Raw genomic sequence first — 22,485 nt, 5'->3', positions numbered from 1 at the left:
CTTAACATAATACCCTCAATGTCCATCCATGTTCTGAATGGGACGATATTGCTTCCCTTTATCCGTATGCTATAGTTGAATATTTTCTATCCTATTCTGATTCTATTCGTCTCCCTACTCTGTGTTTTCTGACTCCTTTTTCCCTTTTTTTGCTTTTTTCAGGTATGAGGGCCTTCTTGAAGATTTCATGTATGGGGGGGTCTTGTGGCTACAAAGTGCCTTAATTTTTGTTTGTCAGGAAAAGATTTAATTTCTCCCTTATCTCTGAAGGATATTTTTGCTGGGTAGAGTAGTCTTGGCTGAAGATTTTTGTCCTTTAAAGGTTTGAATGGGTCATTACAATCTCTCCTAGCTTGTAAGGTTTATGCAGAGAAATCTGCTAAAAGTCTGATAGGGGTTCCTTTGTAGGTTATTTTCTTCTGTCTTACTGCCCTGAGTATTCTTCTTTGTCATTCATTTTTGCCATTTTTACCACTATATGCCTTGCAGTAGGTCTTTTTACATTGACAAATGTAGGAGATCTGAAAGGTTCCTCCACACACATTTCTCCCTCAATCCCTAGATTTGGGTAGTTCTCTGCTAGTATTTTGTTGAGAACACTTTCTTCTCCATTCTCCTTTTCCACGTTCTCAGGAATTCCGATGATTCTTAAGTTCCATTTTCTCATTGAGTCAGCTATTTCTCGGAAATTTTCTTCAGTTTTTTAAATTCTTAGTTCTCCTTCTTCCTCTGTCTGGAGCCATTCAACCTGTTTATCCTCGATTATGCTAATTTTCTCCTCTATGGTGTCTACACAGGCATTCAGGGAGTCTGTATTCTGTTTTATCTGATCCATTGTATTTTTCATCTCTAGTATTTCTGATTGATTCTCATTTATAGTTTCAATCTCTTTTGTGAAGTAACTCCAAAACTCATTGACTTGGTTCTCCATATTTCCTTTTACCTCATTGAGTTATTTGATGATAGCTATTCTGAATTCATTTTCACTTAGTTTACCTATTTCTAAGTCCTCAGGACATATTTCTCTGTTTTTATTGTTTTCCTTTAGGTCTGGAGCTTTTGTAAATTGCTGGATGGTAGCGGAGTGGTTTTTTGCATACTATTATTTGGTTGCAGTTACGGCCTGTCACCACTAGATGGGGGTTGAGAGCTGCACATTCTGAGCCCTCCACCTTCAGCCATGATGGTGGTGCACAGTGTGCCATGATGCTCTAACTTGCTACATATTTTGCTGAATTACAGTTACTTGTATTTTGTTAAGAATTTTTGTGTATACATCCAAAGTAGGTATTGGTATTCTTTCTTAAATTTTTTAGATAAAGAGCAGCTTTATTAACAGAAATTACAAGCATGTAATTCACTTATTTGTAGCTCACAATATTAATTACAACTTAGTCTTCTCAATCTTAAAGATAGGCTTTTTTCTATCATGTAAAACCTAGCCTTCCCTTAGACTTTTGAAAATTATTATAATTTGATCCCTGAAATTTATAAAAAGGAAGCTGGATTCCAGTAATAACATTTGCCTTATATGTGTGTCTTAATCCACCTCGCTCCACAAAAAAAAAGTGATCCATGGCCACTTCCAGCTCTTTCCTGTAAGAGCTTTAGGAAAGGGTAAATATATTTGTATATTTGTTTGTTGATTTCAACTCAAGTTCAATTACTTCCCTGACATAATCATAAAATTTTTTCTTCTTTTTAGCCACAACAGCTTTAGACAGACTGCAGCACTCTAATTCTGCTTGTTTTTGCTTGATTTGCCTTGTTATTTCTGACCATTTGCCAAATATGGGCATCTTGAACTTCTTGATGAACTTATGAACTTTGCATTTCTTCTCCTTTTCACATTCCCAGAAAATCTGATCTGCTTTCATGACAGCCAGCAATAGTTTGTTCGTCTGTGTTTCTTTGGTTTTCTTCTTCCTCTTCATTTTTCATCATAATGGTTCTATATGTTGTAATCACTTTTAATTCTGCTTTGTTTTTTTCATATTTTTCTCTTTCTCTTTTTTTCCATTCAGTCTCAGTTTCTGCCTATCTCTGCCAATACTCAAATCTTCATTGTCAAGTTTCTCTTTCATTAGTTCATTTAGGAAATTAGTTATTTTCTGTTTATTCCTCCATTAGCCTGCGTGCTTCAGCTTCTTTTTCTTTCCTCATTTGTAAAAGATGTTCTTTTGCTGTGATAATTTTTTAATCTTTTCATCTTCCTCCTCTTGCTAATGCCATTCTACAACTATGCTGTTAGTTTTATCATTTATATTTCAAAAAACAGTCTCCAGCTTTCACATATCTCTTCTTTTTCCTTTTCTAGTTTTCTTCCTCCTTTCTATTACTGTAATAAATTCTGTCTCTTTATTTCCTCAGCATCTTTTTCTCCATGTTTCTCTTCTTCTTCCTCTTCAGAATCCTTTATTTAGATTACTGGTTTACTTTAAAAGGATGTAACTCAGAAACAGCCTGATAGATGAGATGCCTAGGGCAAGGTATGTTGGAAGGGGACCTGGAGTTTGCATGTTCTCTCCAGGTGTGCCAGTCTCCCCAGTCTCTGATTTTCTTGTGATGTCTTTGTTTGGTTTTGATGTGCAGATAATACTGGTCTTATAAAATGATTTGGAAAGTGTGGCTTCCTCTTGTGTTTTTTGGAAGATTTTGTGAAGACTTATTAATTGTTTAACTGTTTGATAGAATCTGGAGGTAAAGTCATTTGGTGCTGGGCTTTCTTTGTGGGTAGTTTGTTTCTTTTTGTTGTAAAAATTAGTAATTTAATGTCTTATTATAAGACTATTCAGATTGTCTATTTCTTCTTGAGTCAGTTTTAGTTACACGTGTCTTTCTAGGAGGTCATTCATTTCATCTAGTTATCTAATTTGTTGGCATACATTTGCCCACAGTATTTCTTTAAAATCTTTTTTGTTTCTATAAGGTTGGTAGTAATGTCCTTGCTTTCTTTTTTTATTATAATTTGAGCCTTCTGTTTTTCTCTGGGTCAATCATGCAAAATGTTTGTCAGTTTTGTTTATTTTCTCAAAGAACTACTTTTTGGTTTCATTAGTTTTCTCTATTTTTTCTAATCTCTATTTTATTCATTTATACTTTAATCTTTGTTATTTCCTTTCTGCTTGTTTTAGATTAAATTTGGGGTTTTTTTGTTAGTTTCTTACGTTAGGAAAGTTAGGTTAAGATTTTTCTTCCTAATGTAGGCATTTGGAGCTATAAATCTTCCTCTTATTACTGCTTTAGCTGCAACCATAATTTTGGTATTTATATCTTTGTTTTCATTTGACTCAAAGTATTGTTTAATTTTGTTTATTTCTTCTTTGAATCGTTGGTTATTTAAGGATCTGTTGTTTAATTTCTACATATTTATGAGTTTCCCAAACTTTTACCTGCTGTTGATTTCTAATTTCATTCCTGTGTGGTTAGAGAACACACTTTGTATTATTTCTACCTTTTAAATTTATTGAGGTTTGTTTTATGGCTTACCACATGATCTATCTTGGAGAATGTTTCTTGTGCACTTGAGAAGAATGCACAGTATGTTACTACTGGCTGGAGTGTACTTTAGATGTCTTTTGGGTCTAGGTTTGTAGTGCTATTCAAATCTTGTATTTTCTTGTTCATCATATGCCCAGGTGTTCTATGAATTATTGAAAGTGAGGCATTGACATCTCCAACTATTATTGATGCATTGTCTCTTTTTCTCTACATTTCTTTCAGTTTTGGCTTCATGTGTTTTGATGCTGTGCTATAATGTGCACATGTATTTATAGTTGTTAATTCTTCAGTTCTTTGTCTTTCTTATCATTACAAAATGATCCTCTTTGTCTCTGGTAACATTTTTGCTTTAAAGTTTATTGTGTTTGGTATCAGCAGTTCACTCCACTATATTTTGGTTGCCGTTTTCATTATATTTCTTATTTCATCTTTTTACTTTCAATATATTTCTATATTTGAATCTAAAGTGTATCTCCTGTAGACAGCATATAGTTGGATCATATATTTTATCTAGTCTACGTGTGTCCTTTGATTGTATTGTTTAATACATTTAAATTTATTTTTATTATCAATATAGTTGGATTTATATCTGACATTTTAGTCTTGCGTATATGTCTCGTATCCTGTTTTGTTCCTATAATTTTTTTCATTAAGTGAATATTTTCTAATGTTTTAATATCTTAAATTATTTCTTCACTATATTTTTTAGGGCTTTTTAATAATTGCTCTAGGGTTTACTATACACATTTTAACTTGGCAAGATCAACTTTAGATTTATTCCAGCATAGTTTTATTTATACATAGAAATATTATTCTTACATGGTTGAATTCTTTTTCCCCCTGTTGTGGTACTATTTTTATACATGTGTCAGTTACATCTTTCAAGGTTACAAACCCAAAAATATTTTGTGGTAATTATTACTTTTTTATCTATAGTGGTTTCCTTAGCTCAATACAGCTTTGCTCCCCAACACCTCTTTTGAGTTGTTATGTATATTGAATGTACATTAATTTCTATATGTATATTAGATTTCTATATGCTATAGACCCAAAGTACTTTACATGCATATTTTTCATGTAATTGCTTTATAAGTTAGTTAAGTGAAGGAGAAAAAGTATGCAGTCATCTCTCTTTTATAATTATGTATTACTTTTATTGGGACTTCATGTTTTTTCACATAGATTTGAATTTGAATTTGATTCTATAGGGTCACTTGCTTTCAGAATTTCTTGAAAGACTGGTCAGCTAGCAACAAGTTCTTTCTTTATTTGTGCATGTAGAAAAGTTTGTATTTTGCCTTCATTTTTGAGAGATAGCTCTGCTAGATACAGGATTTTAGATTGATGTTTTTTATCCTTTGAGCAACTTAAATATATTATATACACTGACTTCTAGTCTCTACGATTTCTGCTGAAAAAGATAAATGTTAATCTTACTGTGAGTTAAGTAATTAGTCATTTTTCTCCTACTGTTTTCAAGATTTTCTCTTTGTGTATATTTTTCATCATTTTTAATCTGATGTGTCTATTTGTAGATCACTGTCTTGATCCTACTTAGATTTTTTTTGAGATTTCTGGATGTTATCTATTGCTTTTCAATAAATTGTGGGTTTTTTCACTCATTATTTCTTTGAATATTCTTTTCAGATTCTTTCTCTCCTCTTTTCCTTTGAGTACCCTCATTCTGAATATGTTGGTGAACTTATAGTATCCCATACATCTCTGAGGCACTCTTTTTTGATAATTTTTTTATTGAGGCCATAATCGTTTATAACATTGTGAAATTTCAGTTGTATGTTATTATTTGTCTGTCACCATATACCCTGTCAGTGCTCCTTTACCCCTTACACACTAACCTGTTCTCTTTGCCCATGTGATAGTTTATCTTCCCCATATGAGTGAAATTATACCATCTTTCTCTTTCTCTGTCTGATTTATTTTCCATAATACCCTGAAGGTCCAACCGTGTTGCAAACGGGACAGTTTTGTCTTTTTTTATGGCTGAGTAGTATTCTATTGTATATGTATAATACATCCTCTTTATCCAGTCATCAGTCAGTAGGCACTTGGGTTGTTTCCACTTCTTCGCTATTGTGCATAATGTTGCAATGAACATAGGGTTTGTAAGTCTCTTTGAATTGTTGATTTCAATTAGGCAAGAAAAAGAAATAAAAGGAATCAAAATAGACAGTGAAGTAAAACTATCACTATTTGAAGATGACATGATTTTATTTATAGAAAACCCTAAAGAATCCGTAAGAAAACTATTAGAAATAATGAACAACTACAGCAAAGTTGCAGGGTAGAAAATCAACTTACAAAAATCAGTTGCATTTCTATACACTAATAACCCACTAACAGAAAGAGAACTCAAGAATACAATCCCCTTTACAACTGCAACAAAAAGAATAAAACATCTATGAATAAATTTAACTGAGGAAGTGAAACACCTATACAAGGAAAACTATAAAACATTATTGAAAGAAATGGATGATGACATAAAGAAATGGAAAGATAGTCCATGCATTTGGATTGGAAGAATAAATATAGTTAAAATGTCCCTAATACCTAAAGCAATCTATAGATTCAGTGCAATCCCAATCAGAATCCCATGACATTCTTCACAGAAACAAAGAATCCTAAAATTCGTCTGGGGCAACAAAAGACTGCAAGTAGCTAAAGCAACCCTGGGGAAAAAGGACAAAGCTGGAGGCATCACAATTCCTGATTTCAAAATGTACTACAAAGCTATAGTAAGCAAAACAGCATGGTACTGCCTTAAAACTAGGCACACAAATCAATGCAACAGACTTGAAAGCCCAGAAAACAAACCACACAACTATGGACAGCTAATCTTTAACAAAGGAGCTAAGAACATACAATGGAGAAAGGAAAGTCTCTTCAATAAATGGTGTTGGGAAAACTGGACAGCCACATGTAAAAGACTGAAAGTAGACCATTATCTTTTGCCCATGCACAAAAATTAACTCAAAATGGATCAAAGACTTGGGGTAAGACCTGAAACCATAGAACTCCTAGAACAAAATATAGCCAGTATACTCTTTATCTGAGGCACTCTGAATTTTTCTTTGCTTTTTTATTTTTATTCTTTGACTTGCATAATTTTTATTAATCAGTTTTCAAGTTTGCATAGTCTTTCTTCTGCAAATTTGAGTATTCTGTTGAGCCTCTCTTGTGAATTGTTTTTTTTTGTTTTTTTTTAAAGATTGGCACCTCAGCTAACAACTGTTGCCAATCTTCCTATTTTTTTTTCCTGTTTTTTTTCTCCCCAAATACTGCAGTACATAGTTGTATATTTTATTTGTGGGTCCTTCTAGTTGTGATATGTGGGATGCCTCCTCAACATGGCCTAATGAGCGGTGCCATGTCTGTGCCCAGGATCCGAACCCTGGGCTGCTGAAGCAGAGCATCTGAACTTAACCACTGCACGTGGGGCCGGCCCCTCTTGTGAATTTTTAATTTCAGTTATTGTACATTTCAACTCCAGAATTTCTATTTGGTTCTTTTATATAATTTTTATCTCTTTATTGATACTCTCCATTAGCAATCTTGTAATTATATCTTTCTTTGCTGCTTTAAACATGGTTTCCTTCAGATTTGGAAACTTATTTGTAATGGATTTTCTGAAGAATTTTTGTAATAAATCTCGCCACTGTCACAGGCAGTTTGTTTTGCCTGCTATTTTTTCCAGTGTATAATTCACTCTTGCCTGTTTTTGTTTTGTTTTTCTTATTGTTCTTTTTTGTATTTGTTTTTGTTTTGCCTGCCCTGTAATTTTATATTGCAAGCTGAACATTTTAGATAATATGTGCAGTAACTGTTGGTACTGGTTCCTCCTCTGTCTCTAGCTGAATTATTATTATTTACTTATTTGTTTAGTGACTCCCTGGATTGTTTTAGTGAAGGGTATCTCCTCTTCCCTCTCACTTCCCTCATGTAAATATTCTGTGAGTATGCCCACAGTCATTGTGAGGTGATCCTGATTTTGGTACGGCTCTCTTCCTCTCTTTCTCTGGCCATACTCAGTGGTTAACAGCCTGTATTGCCAGCTGAGTGCTCTATTGTTTTCAACAATGTCCTGGGACATAAATTATTCTACAAATAAATCCAATTAAATTCTGCCTCCTTTAAAAGAATGGTGTGATCAAGACCCTAATATTTTCATTCTAGAATTCTCTCCACGGTAGAGCTTCTGTTCCATGAGAAGGACTGGGCGGAGAATGGATCTCCTGTCTCTCAACTGTACTCACTTGAGTCTTAGCCTCAGCAATACGTGGCTGAAGGCAGGATGACAATGCTGACATCCTGCTACTCCCAGAAGAAACCCCTCCAACTGAAAGCTGGGGACAGAGAGAGCCCTGTCAGAGCCATAGAGATCTCAAGTGAAGTTTCAACCTTGCTAAGCTGGTGAGTGGAGGGAGGTAGTGGTGTTATTTCAAATACCACAGTTCTCATTTTTCTTCCTGAATTGTCATAGAATTTCTTGAATGGTTATTTCTTTACTTTCCCTTCAGATCATTTTCAGAGGCTTTGAGTAACTGTTGTTTTATAATTTTCACTAGTTTAATTGGAGACTGGGTCAGAGGAGCTCCTCATGCAGTCATGCCAGAAGTCAATCTGGTTTCTTTTTGGTTTTTGACGATGATGTCTGATTTCTTCAGTGTCCTTTTTTGAAAAACTATCCTTCCTCTATTGAATTCCCTTTGATGAGGACTGAAATCAGTTGGTCATATTTGTGTGCTTTTTTTCTTCTTTACTCCCTACCAATGTTAAATGAAAAACATTCACTACTCTCCAAAGGTATGAGAAAGTAGAGAATTGATGTTCTAAAAAAATAATAATAATTAATTCCATTCTTGCTAGCCTATAATGATGCAACAACTGTGACTTTTTTTTAGTTTTCTGAACTAAATTGTCACTTTAATTCTATTCCAACTTTTGTTGGGTTACAGAGGAGTACATATTTTTACCTGAGAATTTAGACTTAAATCTATCTTATCTATATTACTTATTTTACTTATTAATCTATGTTTTATTCGGGGGAAAGAAAAACACACAACAACAAATGCTGAATGATTTATCTTTAATTTTTGGATTTCCAACACAGACGTTGATGGTTTTCTTGACTTAGCTCATGATACCTGCTGTAAAGCAACAATATCTGTTCAACTCTGCCTGTTTAGGAGATGCAAACAAGGATTGAAGTTTAAGTATTTTTATAACATAAATCAGTTAGTCAGGGGATTTGGAGTGAAGATAGGGATGAAATTACAGTGCTCCAATCTCAGGTCTTGACCTAGATCATAACAGACAGTCAGACTCTTCTGAGAAGGATCTGAATGTCTTTTACAATCTCTCAGTGACTTGTTCAAGAACAAAATAGCAACAACCAATCCTATCTTAAAATAAGCAAATGAAAGGAAGAGGTTTTCATTGTTAGATATTCTCTGGTTAAATTATTACTTTTATTCACCATCTCTACTCAGACATTGTCTGTAACAGTAGCCATCCAGTCTTCTCAAAAGGACCATGATTTAAAGATTCCATCAGCTTCAACACAAAGAAAATTTCAGTGATCCTCCCTTGTTCCATAAAATTGATGGCCAGAGGGGACCCTTTCCCAAGAGACTGAACAACCTCTTTCTTTCTTCAAATCTCCCCAAAATAATCACTTACCACTTTCCAACCAATCAATACTACAAAATGTATTTTAAATATCATCAGAAAGCCTCCATAGTGTCCAAAATTTCCTTCATACTATAACTCTCATATATAAAAGACTGTTTCTAGACTTCCTTCTTTTACTTTATTAAATACAGTTTCCTTTCAAATCCCCTTCAATCTTCTGCTGAAGCAAAATGATGATATTTAATTTCCTAACTGACAGCAATCCTGAACAAAACAAATTGCTAATTTTTTAGCAAACCTGATTTTTGACAACATACTGTATATATAACCATATTCAATGAAATGGAAGTAGCCACCAGTGTTCCTCATCTTTTTTATTTAGATGAATATGGTAATAAATAAATTACTTAAGTTGACTTAAAAGATTACAAGAAGTTTATTAAAAGTAAAAAAAAATTCAAGGTTTGTTTTGTGGTTATTGTTCCAATAAAGAATAAGTAGAGGAAGAATTTGGTAATTTGGATTTTCCTAGTTAAAATATGATTATTTGATGTAAGCTAAATTAAGGATACGTAAGCAATTTAATAGTGTAAACTCATTTATGAGGAAAATTAACTGAACAATGTGAAAACACAGGATTCAGGACGTATTGAAAGGAAAAGATTACATAATGTGTTTATATTTGGATTTTAAAAAATTGTCTCTATTAATACAGAAAAAGCTGTGAGGACATACACCAAAATGGGAGAATGGATAATCTCTGGGTGGTGTATTTTAATCTTTCTTTGAAATTTCAAGTTTTTCTTCCTTGAGTACATATGACATTCATAATTAGATAAAATTATATAAAAACACAAAGGAAGATGGAAAGAGTATACTGAATATTGCTTGAATCATTCTCTTATTTCTTTTCCTTCTCTTCAATATCTTTATCTGCAGTATAGTAGATTTATTACATGCTTTCGGCTCCCAAACACCTTTTTGGGCTCCCAAAAACCCCTTCCGATGGTTACCAGAGAGGAAGAGGGGAGGGAGAAGGTTGGAAGGGGTGATTAGGCACATGTGTGTGGTGATAGACTGAAATTAGCCTTTGGGTGGTGAACATGATGTAATCTACACAGGAATTGAAATATAATGATGTATACCTGAAATTTATATAACATTATAAACCCATGTTTCCACAATAAAATAAAATAAAACTTTGGAGCCTAGCTCTGAAGGTAAATAGCTGAACAAATCAAAAGAGTGGATTATTATGTGAAATTTGTTGTAGCCAATGTGCTTGCTCTCTAATCTTATGTGATTGAGTTTCTACTTCCCCAGAGGCATTTATCCACATGCAACAGGAGTGTTTGCCATGGTACAGACATTGCCTTGCTCAGCAAGTAGATAATCAAGGGCTATACAATGATCCAAAACTACCTAGGCCAGCAAGGTAAGCAGCCATTGTTGAGGTAAAATTGCTTTGGCTGCAGAGTCCGCCAACTCTTCTAGAGTCAAGGAGAGATTCCTGATCATTTGTTCATTGGCACTTACTCTAATCCACAGGAAGCAAACTCTTCCAACAGAAGCAAGCCTAGAGTCACATAGCATCCTGGAAGTTCTTCTTTAGAGTCATTATGGAGATTCAATGGGAGAGATCAATTCAATGGGGGAGAGAGGTCACTGGTTATACAGAGAGAATAGGACAGTGAATATGGAAGCCCACACAGTCCTTGCATAAAAACCATTACTGAAACCTCCACAGATGAAGATGTAACTAAGGGGTGCATTTAGGTCTCCCATATAATTGAAATGATCTATAGAATCATTTGTCAGCATACAAGCATTAGCCTTATAACCAAAAGCTCAGATACTATCTTGTTACACACCAAGAGTTTGCCTAAATACATGGGTATATCAAGAAATTTACAGATGGCTTGGGTTATATTTGCAGTCCTGCAGCATTTGTCATACAAATATTCAAAAGATCTTGTTTTCCTCTCCCAAGCCTAGGTTAAATTACAGCAAGGAATGAGTTTAGGTTTAGCACCATGAGTTGGTAATATGGTTCATCAGATCAACTTAGACAAGAATAGCATCTGGAATCTCAGTCAATTACTTAAAGAGTAAACTAAGGGATCATTATTGTCTTGGACAGACTGAGACTTTTGCTGGGAAATCCAGCAATCATAGTTTTTCCCCTTTCCCATGAGATTGGGAGTGCAAAAAAGGCATTGTCCTTCCAGAAAAGGGAGGGAGAAAATAAAGATACAACAGTAGGAAGAGGCCATATAGGCCTGGTTTGTTCTTCTTATGAAAGCCATCTGCCTCCGATGTCAGCTGGTTCTTTTCCTAGTCAGTTTGATTTGGACATCTCCAGCACTTGTTCAGGACTAGATACAAAGTGGAGCCTTCTTTAGCGGTGAGATGTTTACCCAAGGCTCAAGTCCCTGAAGTTTGACTGTCATCTGGGAAGTGAGTAGGGGCTAGTATTGCCCTTTCTAAAGCTTTTTTAAAAGTGCAATAAAATTGGAAATGTCAGTTTGGAGTACCATATCCAGATATTTAAGGAAATCAGGAGAATTTGGGATCCAGTCCAGCTTACAGGTATAATAAGACCTTAAATACAAGTAATAAGACTAAAATTTACTATCTACAAAGGTGCAAACATAACGTTTTTCTCCATAATAACCCCCATGTGTTAAATAAGATAATCATAGTAAAACTAGTTTGTTTGCATTAAACTTGCTGCTGCAAGAATAATCATTGACCATATAAGCTCTTTTATAAGATTGCTTTGCTGAAACCTTGTAAGCAAGGCACTAGGCCAATTTTTCAAGCAGTTTCTTGAATCTGTCTGGTCATAGCTGAGTCTATGTCCTTCTTCTTGAATGTAACATTCTAGTCAAATTCTTGGTAATGTAGCCAATATTTCAAATTGCGTTTTGTTACAAAGAGAATAACCCTTCACTGAGCCCATTCAAATATGTGTATTGTCATGAAAAGAATAGCTAAGAGTGTCCAAATTCTGGAGGGATCATATATAGAGAAAAAGATAAATGGTTCAACCCTTGTTGCAAAGACACACTTTACGAAATTGTTGTAAGTTATAGAGAGCTTAAAGGAGAGGAATGAAAGGAGTCATTTACATCTGGAAAATGAGACATCAAAGTAATCAGTCTTTCAGTTGATTTCCAGAAACCCACTCAGTTCAGTGTATGATCTTAAAGCAAAATCTGTATTCCAGAGTACTTGTGAAAGTCATTTTCATGAATCTCTTTGAAAATAAAGTATATTTGTAAAAGAATTAGAGTCTGTAATTGACAAAATATTTTTTGGAAAGTCAAGGAGTAAATACAGTTGAAAAGAAAATTTGGGTATTTTTGTGACATAACTAAATTTTAGACAGCAGCTAAAATTACAGGGAATAACATTATATCAGGACAAATCAGATGTTTAAGAATTTTATACAGTTTCTAGAACACTTCTTAGTAACATTTACCCATAGAATATAACCTAAAAGGTTTTATTATCACTTATTTAACCATGCCTCTCATGTAATTTGACATATGAAATAAGTCTAATTAGTGTAATATCTCTCTTTTTATAAGGAGAGCAAACAATTCTTTTGAGACGTCCCAGGTGCTGTCTGGAAAATCTCAAAGTTACATCCAGGTCAAAAAGACTTTATCTAGTATTTGAATATTTTGGGAAGCTTGTCAAAAATATCAAAAGGTTTTAAAACTTGACCAAATAGGGTCACAGGTCATTGTAAAATAACAGCAAAGTATCTATTTGATCAAAAGAAATAATAACAGGTTTCAAGGCAAACACAAAATTTTACATAGCTGTAAACAAAACAATTCTTTAATACTAAGATGACTCAGTTCTCTTAAGTAATTAAATATCTGATTGAAATAACACAGGAAATTATTTTGACAAAATATCAGCCTCCCTTTAGGACAAAATTGTTTTTTCCTTCTCAAGAAAATGCATTTCCATTCTGTATACCTTGTTTTATCAAAGCATACATCCTTCCTTTCTTACACACACAGATGTTTCCCTTTTTATTTCCAGTAGCTTTAGTTACATGTGTTAGAATTCTTAAACCTTAGAATCCCCAATTCCTAGTAAAGCTAAGAAGTAATCAATTGTGAACTCTATTAGCATTTTGCAGCTTGGTGAACTTAAAATACCTTTTATAAACTTCTAAAAACATGTGCCTCTTTTTTATAGATGATTTCTTAGCATGGCATAAAACGTGTTCACTAATAGACTCAAATAACTTTAGTTTCTCTGCAATAGAATGACAGATAAATCAATGTTCGGTAATTAAAGTTTAGCATTTTTTTCTGGTTTGGAAAATTATTTAGTTATTATATTATTATATGTGTATTCATTATTTGGTTTAACTTGGTACAAACTTTGATCTTATTTACATTTATATTAATTACTTGCTTTTAACAATCCAGCTTGAATTAGACATTAAATAGCCAACCATCATCTTAAGTTACTTTCTTGCTGAGAAATTTTGTAACATAGACAGCATGAGCCTACGTAACTAGTAAAGCGAGGCAGAGAAAAAGTTTGCACATTTGCGTTACACCTAATACTAACAACTCTAAACACACTCTTGTGTTTTATTTATACAGCAACCTTAAGCTAACTTTTATTTATTAAAGGTAAATCCTAGATTATGTGAACCTGAAAATCATTTGTTAGTTTTTATTATATTTCTGAGATACAGCAATACTTAATTTATAAGTGCTTAATTTCAAGCCAATTAAATAGAGCTTTTTACAAATCAATATCATACCATGCAGAGGGAGAAATATATCACATCTCCATAAATACATACATAAGCATACAGACAGACATAAACAGAGATCTCACAGCTTTCATTTTAAAACATTAGTTAAGTCTCAGGTACAATAATGAAAATGCAAAAGAATAGTTGATCCAAATTTTATTTCTGACAGATGGAGTAAGGTAAGGTTATTCACTCAGGTGGCCAAAGTCACTGAACAATTTTATTTGCATACTGTAAGGATCATTTTGGAACTGTTTTTGCAGTCATTTTGTCTATTATGAAAAGTCTCAGGTATTTGCTATTTAAATTTTTTCTTGTAGTTGTTTATTTGCTGTAGTCAACTTAGAAATAGTAATTAGGGGGTTAGCATTTGAATCCTCAGAGAGTCTGATTTTAAAGGGGCAGTTTTTGCAGAGGGGAAGAGAAAAAGATGGTGTCAGGAGTGAAGCCTGGGCACAACATGGCTGCTGGGATGGAATCTGAGACAAACAATTCTGAGAAGATAAAAAAAGATGGCGCCTGAGACAAGGAAGAAGAGGGAGAGGAACATGAGGGTTCAGAACCCATTTTGTTCTCTCCAGTTTTTTAGTTGTTTTGGCCATTTTAGAAAAAGTGTCTTGTAATGAGGTGATTTTAGAGCTTTGTACATACCCAGAAGCCTCCAGATACCAATAAAAATAGACATACCATTCATTTTTCTTAATTTTAAAGCTGTGATTTTCTATTTGGTTTTAAGAAAAGCTAGTTTGGGGAGATCAAAAATCACCCAAAATGGCCAAACTGGTTTTGGTCTGGTAGCTAAAAATTCATATGTAGGGGGCCCAAAGTTCTTAAACATAATCCTGGCCAGAGTTCCTGAAAGAGAGTCTCCCTCAGAACATTTAGATGACTGGGATCCCATTTCTGAAATTTATCCCAAAAGCCAAAAGAAAGTTGCTGGAGTCTTAGCTCTGATCCTCAAAGAAATCTAAAACAAACCATTCTGGATTCCCTGCCCTGATTCCAAGAGGAGTCTGAAAGCCAAAGAAAACTCTGGATTCTTAGCAAGCCTAAGCTCCAAAAAGGAATCATGCTATCTTCAGAAAACAACTCAGTACTCATTAACAATGACACTTGAACCCAAGGACAAAGCCTTAAAGTTGGAGGACAAAGTCCTACTCCGGAGAGAACAAAACCTGTCTGGATTCCAAATAAAGTTGGAAAGCTCAGGATACAAAAGGAGCAGAACTTGAAATCCAATAGGAGACTCACCAAACTGAAAGCAAGTGGCAGCTCAAAGAAGTGATGAGCACAAGGGGCTGGGTGTGGGTACCTTGCTTGATTCCAGGGATTGCCATTTCTCTGGAGTCACCTCCTTTGGATCTCACCTTTCTGACACCATATACATCAACTTAAAAAGCCTCAATTTTTAAATAACTTAATAGTAAATTTAAACTAGTTTATTTGGGAGTAGACAGCATAATCGCAATTCGGATGTGCATGCTATGGCAAACCAGATGCAAATCCCGAAAGAAAGAAGAGGACCTGCTTTTATAAAGAAAAAGGGGGAGTAGGAAGGTGCTATTCTAAATAAAAGTCCATTAGGGGAAAGTAACAGTACAGGGTGGCAACAGCTTCTCATTGGCTGAGCTTCAATGTTTCTCACTGGCTGGGCCCAGTTGGGAAAGAATCCTTCAATAGCAAAGTCGTTTTCCTTCCTGTCAAAGATCCAAGTGTCTGTCTCTTCATATTTGGTGTAATTGATGGTGTTAAATAGGACATGAGAGCTTCCCCTACAGGTCTCCCCAACTCCAAATTAGTTAAGGTTTCTTTTATTAGTTTCCGTACCCTATGTTCCCTTATATGCCCCTAGAGAAGTCCTTGCCTTTGGAGAATTTTTTGCATTTTTAAAACTCAGAAGTACAGCTGAAACTAGTATATATGCTTTAGGTTGATATTTATGTCAGATATCTGATCACTACTAACTTGGACTGAAACACAATCACTTTATAAATTAATTCATGATTCATGCCACAAGATTGTTACTAGCACCTTGGGTTCTTACTTTCCCCCAGCATATAAATCAAGAGAGACAACAAACAGGAGTAGATAAGTTACAGTTTATTAGCTTGTGCACAGGAGAGGCACAAGGGAGCTGGTGAAGAAGGGAAAGGGGCAGGTGACTGGCTTGTCAGGGAGTGGGATTATGGGGTTTTATTAGGTCAAACCTGGGGAGGAGTGCCTTGTCATGGCATGTAGAGGTGAGGTTTTCCTTGCATCTGCATTGTTGTTCCACATGCCACCTCAGGTGACAAATGTATCATCATTACCTTTCCACCCCTGGGTGTGATTATTACTATGCTAATGGGCTGGGGTCACCTTCAGTGGACTCCTGGGTGCTAAGGGACGTGTGTAAGCCCAGGAAGGTCCCAAGACTATGGAATGTGGATCTTGGTGGCCTCTATAAGATTTTCCTAGCCTGCTGATTGGATAGGGGCCTTATCTTGTTGGGCCGGGGGTGGGGGGGGGGGGCACGGTTTGCAGATAACCCTGTCTTTTTAGGCTGGTTTCTATCTCAAGATTACTCTCACAAAAAACCTGAGAAGGGATAATTATATCCTTTCATTGTTTGATTTAAGAAATAGTGTATGAGTTAGAGATCTCTAGATTTTAAAAGGAGAAAGCACTAAGATAGAGTGTCTTTTTGATGTTCTCTGATAAAGTGTGAATATACATCAGGTTTTAAAAACTTGCAGGCTAGTTAAGCACTTCAAGTACAATCTCAGTTTCACATTGTAAACTATTCAAAACTCATTTTTTCAGGATAACTCCCTGGGTTATCACTCCTGGAAAGAAATAATGTTATTAAAATAACCATTCTTCATGAAGAATCATTAATAAAGTTGGCCACTCCAGTACAAAGAATAAGTCAAACTTTTGCATAAATTTGTTACTAAAGTTGTATCTCAAAGGAGAGAAATAAAAGGGTCAAATAAGATGCCAACTCGATTTTATTTTTATTTTGCGCATTACAGGAGGAAAATAGATTAAATTTTTGTGTAACCTTTTTGTAAATTTGCTTTGTAGAAAGCCCTGGATATTCTTAGAAATGAAATCTTTTTGAATCAGAGGTGTTTCTCTCTATTTCTGTGGGTACATTTGGCATGCTGAAAACCAAATCAATTTAACCAAATACTTTAACATGTCAATACATGTTACATTTACCTGTTATATTTAAAAAGAAACAAGATAAATATAACCCATCAAGACACAAGATAATAACCCAAATACTCTGTCTTATGCATACTTCTCCTTCCATGATTCCTTTTTCATGGAAATGTATCCAGTCATCAAGGAGTTAAGCTTATGTCTTATGTCATATTCTATAGTTTCTTGTTTCTCTGACACTTGCCTATGGGAGAATATATGTATTATTAGTAATCATGGAGTCATGTGAAAATCAATGCAAGTATAATGTGTCTTCAGGAAAGTTGGGTCAACTGAATAATGCATAAGTACCTCTATCATTGATAACTAGCAACAGACATAAATCCAGAAAGTACGTGGTCTAAGGGGACTCAGAACTGGGAAGGGCTAATTTCCATGCTATCTCCCATCTCCTTTTTCCCTCCATTTATGTGCTCAGTTGAGAGTTAGAAAGGAAATATATCACTCCTTTGTTCAAGAGGCATTTACCAAACTTTTAATTATCTTCAAAATATGTGGGTAGACTACAGAGACAAATAAGACCTATGGCAAAGTAGCAGACATACAAGCAGTGATTATTTTCCCTCCATATATGCTTACAGTAATATGTCTCAAGAATTTGTGAATTAGGGTAGATAAAATAAACTATAAGTAGAAATCAAGATAAAGTACATAAGCTTAGACATCTATAGAATGCATCTTATCTAACTGATGGTTTATAAATGTGCTCTTAACAGAGACATTTGTTTTCTCACCTACCTTGGAGTTATTTCCTTTCTTTGAGCCTCAAAATATGCCTTTCTCATAATTTTTGCCTCTCAAAGTGGGCTTTGACATCTTACACTTGTTCTTGTTCTTTCCTATCCTTCATGAAAGCCCTCCTACAGTGACAGATATAACAATTTTAACTTCATAATTCGTTTTGTCTGAAATTGACAATGTATTAAGAGAAGGGGTCTATTCTGCATGGGTTGAAAAAAAGAGAGACAGGAACCCAAAGGACAAGACTTACCTAGGGATTTCAATGACCTGGCCTCGTAGGTATATATTTGTAAGGAGGGAACAATGTGTCAACCAACTCACATGAATAGTTTTGTTTATTTGTTCTATTTCTTACTGTAACTTATGATATTCATATTCTGGTCACTTTTAAGCTGGCAGACACCTAAGTTTGTTTCTAGATTCAATGACAACAGTATCTGGTTCTCAGAAGCTGATGCCAGATCCTATCACTTGTGAGGCCATGTTTGATGGCCCACAAGTCTTCCTTTCTGAAATGTAAATGCAATTACTGACATCAGTGACAGATGTGGTCTCCTAGAGTTTATAAACTAAACACTATGGAGGCATAAACTCAGAGATATTGTATCTCTTAAGGGAAAAGGAAATGAGGGCTAAAGAAGACTTAGAGGAAGTAGCTGAGCTAACTCTCTAAGGTTTTTATTTGGTTTAATGCATAGAATTTTTCTTTCTGATTAGAGAAGTAATGCATGTTTAATGTTTAAAAATTGGGGAATATAAAAAAGCATAAGTAGAAAAAATTTTAAAGATAATTAAAATTTAGGCATCTGGAAAAGTCAAGAAGTAACTTCTACACAGACTGTCTTCCTGAAGTCTTGCAATCAATTCTTCCCACAATAACCCAAGCCCAGCCCAAAACCTCACTGACTTATCAGTAGAAGCCAAATGAAAATTGAAGCAGATGTTCAAGCTTTGGCTTTGGCAGGATTCATAAATTCTGAGCATTTTTTATGCCACAACTTTGGTAAATTTTGGTACATTCTCGCTGAAAATACAATTACTATTTCTAGTCGAATTTCACTGATTCATTCAAGAAATACATATTAATTGTCTTTTTTGCCAAGATATGCACCAGCTCTCACTGATTAAAAAATTTGACTGACGCCTCATCCATTTACAGAGAGGACATATAGGGATGATATTGCATTTTTATTTTTAAATAAAAGTTTTGTAGAGAGATATTATGGGGCTCCTTATGGATGTGGCAGATAGGTGCTGTCCTCTGGTTAGATAATGCCAGTTTAAAAGCTAGGAAGTTTAAAGACCTTGATGATCAGAGAGGGGGCAGAGCAAAATGGCGGGGTGAGCTGACCCGGGATTCTCTCCCCTCCAAAATACAACAAAAGATTGGAAGAACTGAATTTCAGAGAATAAACATAATGCCAGCTCTTTAGAGACCTACAATACCAAGAAGGCGGAGATCATAAACCTTGCTTACACCTTCGGAGGCGCTGGAACGGTAGGAGAGAACATCGCTCCCTCCCCTAGAGTCTGCGATCGCTGCGGCGCGGGTCAGGAAGGAGCGGGCCAGGGGCGCGCGACCGGGGCATCATCCAGGACTCCTGCCGCTGATTCAGTGGAGACCCGCTGACGGGGAGAAAGCTTCCGTCCGCGGGGACCCTATAAATCAAGGGCCTTGGGAGACCAGAGAACAGAACTGATCTGAACCCAGACCGGCACGTGTGAGTAACAGCCCCTCCCCACTAACAAAGCCAGTGGGTGCAGCCATCTTGCCCCGAAGGCGGAGAGCTCGTAACACGTGGCTCTCGACCCCCATCTAGTGGCGACAGGCTGTGACTGCAAATGAATTCTACCACCATGAGAAAAAACCACTCCTCTACCATCCAGCAATTTATAAAAGCCCCAGACCAGAAGGAAGACAATAAAAACACAGAATTAAGTCCTGAGGACTTGGAATTAGGTAAACTAAGTGATAATGAATTCAGAGCAGCTATAATCAAAAAACTCAATGAGGTAGAGAGAAAGATAGAGAAACAAGCCGAGTTCTGGAGTTACTTCACAAAAGAGATTGAAATCATAAAGAAGAATCAAACAGAATTACTTGAGATGAAAAACGCAATGGACCAGATAAAACAGAATACGGATTCCCTGAATGCCCGTGTACACAACATAGAGGAGAAAATTAGCATAATCGAGGACAGACAGGCTGAATGGTGCCAGACAGAGGAAGAAAGAGAACTAAGAATTTAAAAAAATGAGGAAAATCTCCAAGAGATAATGGATTCAATGAGGAGTAAGAACATAAGGATCACAGGAATTCCCGAGAATATGGAAAAGGAAAATGGAGCAGAAAGTGTGCTTAATGAAATTATTGAAGAGAACTTCCCAAATCTAGGGATCAACGGAGAAATGTGTGTAGAGGAGGGTTCTAGATCTCCTAGATTTGTCAATGTAAAAAGACCTACTGCAAGGCACATAATAGTAAAGTTGGCAAATAGGAATGATAAGGAGAGAATACTCAGGGAAGTAAGAAAAAAAGAGAGAATAACCTATAAAGGAGCCCCTATCAGATTGTCAGCGGATTTCTCTACAGAGAAATCTCCTACAAGCTAGGAGAGAATGGAGTGATATATTCAAAGCTTTAAAGGATAAAAACCTTCAGCCAAGAATACTCTATCCAGCAAGAATTTCCTTCAGATATGAGGGAGAAATTAAATCTTTTCCAAACAAAAGTTAAGGGAATTTGTAACTAAAAGCCCTCCATTACAAGAAATCCTCAAGAAGGCTCTCATACTTGAAAAAAGAAAAAAGGGAGAAAGGGGACACAATCCACAGACTAGGGAGACCAATGGATAGAACCAAAACAGGATAGCAAATATTCAATTATAGCATTAGGGTAAAGGTAAGGAAACTACCAAAACAAGGACGATCTTGGCACTCTAACTACAAATGAATAAGACGAGTTGGAATAAAAAAATGAAAATAATTATTTAGGAGGTGAAGAGCAAAGGGTCTAAATCAGTATTGGTCAAGTAGGTAAGAGACCACCAGAGAATAGACTATATTATACATGAGATTCTAAATACAAACTTCAAGGTAGACACTAAAATAAAGTACAGAACAGAGTCACAAATCATAAATAAGGAAAAATCTAAGAAACCCAGCATAAGAAATTGCAGTATTAAATGGGTAGTCTAAAGCACATGGGAAAAGAAACACAGGAAAACAAGATAATGAGCGACAGATTAACAGCATTAAGTCCACATGCATCAATAATCACTCTCAATGTAAACAGATTGAACTCTCCAATAAAAAGACACAGAGTGGCAAAATGGATTAAAGAACAAGATCCAACAATTTGTTGCCTCCAGGAAACACACCTCAGCCCCAAGGACAAACACAGACTCAGGGTGAAGGAATGGAGGACAATACTTCAAGCAAATAGCAAGGAAAAAAAGGCAGGTGTTGCAATTCTCATATCAGACCAAGTGGATTTCAAAATAAGACAGGTAAAGAGAGACACAGAGGGACAATACATAATGATCAAAGGGACACTTCATCAAGAAGAAATAACGCTTATAAATATCTATGCACCCAACACAGGAGCACCAAGATTCATAAAGCAACTATTAACAGACCTAAAGGAAGATGTTAAAAACAACACAATAATAGTAGGGGACCTCAACACCCCACTCACATCAATGGACAGATCATCCAGACAGAAAATCAACAAGGAAATAGGGGAGCTAAATGAAAAACTAAAACAATTGGACTTAATAGACATATATAGATCACTCCACCCTGAAAGAGCTGAATACACATTCTTCTCAAGTGCACATGGAACATTCTCTAGGATAGACCATATGTTGGGAAACAAGGCAAGCCTCTACAAATTTAAAAAAATTGAAATAATAACAAGCATCTTCTCAGATCATCGTGCTATAAAGCTAGAAATTAATTGCAAGAAAAAAGCTGAGAAAGGCACAAAGATATGGAGACTAAACAACACACTACTGAACAAGCAATGGATCATTGAAGAAACTAGGAAGAAATAAAAAAATACCTGGAAACAAATGAAAATGATAACATGCCATACCAACTCATATGGGATACAGCAAAAGCTGTATTAAGAGGAAAATTCATCACAATACAGGCACATCTTAACAAACAAGAAAAATCCCAAATAAGCAACCTTAAAGCAGACCTAACTGAACTAGAGAAGAAAGACAAATGAAGCCCAAAGTCAGCAGAAGGAGAGAAATAATAAAAATCAGAGCAGAAATAAATACTATTGAAATGAAAAAGGCAGTAGAAAGGATCAATGAGACAAAGAGCTGGTTTTTTGAGAAGATAAATAAAGTTGACAAACCACTAGCCAGACTTACAAAGAAAAAAAGGGAGAAAGCTCAAATAAACAAGATCAGAAATGAGCAAGGAGAAATAACAACAGACTCTGCAGAAATACAACAGATTATAAGAGAATACTACAAAAAACTATATGCCAACAGAATGGATAACCTAGAGGAAATGGATAAATTCTTGGACTCCTACAATCTCCCAAAGCTCACTCAAGAAGAGGCAGACAATTTGAACAG

At 35.3% G+C, this 22,485-nt stretch overlaps 1 pseudogene; it reads right to left on the bottom strand.

Moving 5' to 3' along the window:
* Nucleotides 1-1,427: 1,427 nt before the first annotated feature.
* The window catches only part of LOC124232188 (coiled-coil domain-containing protein 173-like), a 31,954-nt pseudogene continuing 10,896 nt past the window's right edge, over nt 1,428-22,485 (bottom strand).

Source organism: Equus quagga, unplaced genomic scaffold, assembly GCF_021613505.1.
Source record: "Equus quagga isolate Etosha38 unplaced genomic scaffold, UCLA_HA_Equagga_1.0 HiC_scaffold_32_RagTag, whole genome shotgun sequence".
NCBI classification, from domain to species: domain Eukaryota; kingdom Metazoa; phylum Chordata; class Mammalia; order Perissodactyla; family Equidae; genus Equus; species Equus quagga.
Note: the sequence above shows the minus strand (reverse complement) of the source record. Positions and strands in the feature narration are given on the sequence as shown.